The 1,406-nt window shown below is 47.1% G+C and overlaps 1 long non-coding RNA gene across 1 annotated transcript; it reads right to left on the reverse strand.

Annotated features, from left to right (window-relative positions):
- Positions 1–254: 254 nt before the first annotated feature.
- LOC118565530 lies at positions 255–1,171 on the reverse strand. Its single transcript, XR_004932421.1, has 2 exons — positions 945–1,171; positions 255–655 (listed from the first exon to the last, which is right to left on the reverse strand). It is a non-coding gene; the product is annotated as an uncharacterized LOC118565530 (long non-coding RNA).
- Between the last annotated feature and the right edge of the window lie 235 nt (positions 1,172–1,406).

Genomic DNA, 1,406 nt, shown 5'->3' on the forward strand with positions numbered 1-1,406 from the left:
TGTACTACTACTACTATCACTACTTTGTGCTAGTCAAATACAAAAACTGCCAATAAAATACACTTATGTGTGTTTTTTTAATTAAATTTTTTAAATGGCACAATGTATAAAGGTTCAGGAGGCTGAATACTTTAGCAAGGCACTGTACTTGTGTCTACCTGATTCTGTTGGAGTAAAATGATGGAAATGTTCTCTCTCAGCTCACGTCTGTGCTCGGTTCTAAAATTTCTCCACCCTGTTGCTACTTTTTTTTCTTTTTTTTTTTACGCAATCCCCTTTCAACTCTCAATCGTGCCATTTGCCAGCCATCTGGTGCCCTTTCCCCGTAGAGCTCGGTTCAGTGTTAACAACCCACAGCTGGGCCAACACCACTTTTACCCACACGTTCATTTATTCTAGGGTTTGAAGAAAATAGCTAGAAGCAAGCGATCCCCAATTTTTATCTCTCGAGTGTTTTAGCCGAGAAAGACAGGATGGCCCGCGGGTCGTGGTGACACTGGTTTATGTTGTCCTACGGTGCTTAGTGCTTGCTTGAGGGTTGATCGTTGGCAGATGCTGTTTGTGCAATGGCAGGAGGTCAGGGTAGGGTAAACCGGTGGCGACAGGAGCTTTGCTGATCTGCAGAACGTAGAGCAGGCGTTGCTGTGGCCAAAACCTGAAATAAAAGGCAGAACACAGAGCAGATCAGGTCGACCGTGAGCCGAGATCCAAACCCCCTGGTTCCTTCCAATGTCAGGACCAGAGGCCTGGACACCGTCAGCCAAATGAGGCACAAACACAGACAGGGGGATCCTAGCTCGACTGAGTTCTTCTTTGCTCTCTCCCGCACCTCTTCAAGCAATTTCCCTAGATCTAAATCTAACATGTCACAAGGCCAGAGGATTAATTGGTAATCTTAACAGCTGTCATTATCTGGGATGGGTCTAAATTATTTCATTTCTCACCTTGCCAGCACATGTGGCCTGTCAGCTCGCCTCCTGAAGACATCCAGAACACTTTTTTTTCCCCCTCTCCAAACTTCACCCTTTTCTTTCTTTAGTACTCTGTCTCCCTTCTCTTGCTTCCTGGAGCTAATTTTCAGAATGATTTCATGGCCGCAGAATGTCCTAATTACGGTGAGCTGGTCTACTTTGCTGCGGGGCTGCTTTTTCAGGCCTGGTAATTCAGTATTCGTGCGTGTGTGTGTGTGTGTGTGTGTGTGTGTTTCTGCAGGTTTGTGTGTCTACTGAAAAAAGGAGGGAAACGGGCTTTTTTTTTGGGGTGGGGTCACGGAGTTTTAGGGCAGGGGTACCTGTCATTTTGATGGACGTCTGAGGGACCTGGCTGCCCTTGCGCCCCTGACCTCCTTCTCCGGCACTCCACCACGCCAACATCTCACTCTGTCAGACAGTTAAACCCAGGTGGGG

This window comes from Fundulus heteroclitus, chromosome 13 (assembly GCF_011125445.2).
Source record: "Fundulus heteroclitus isolate FHET01 chromosome 13, MU-UCD_Fhet_4.1, whole genome shotgun sequence".
Taxonomy (NCBI): domain Eukaryota; kingdom Metazoa; phylum Chordata; class Actinopteri; order Cyprinodontiformes; family Fundulidae; genus Fundulus; species Fundulus heteroclitus.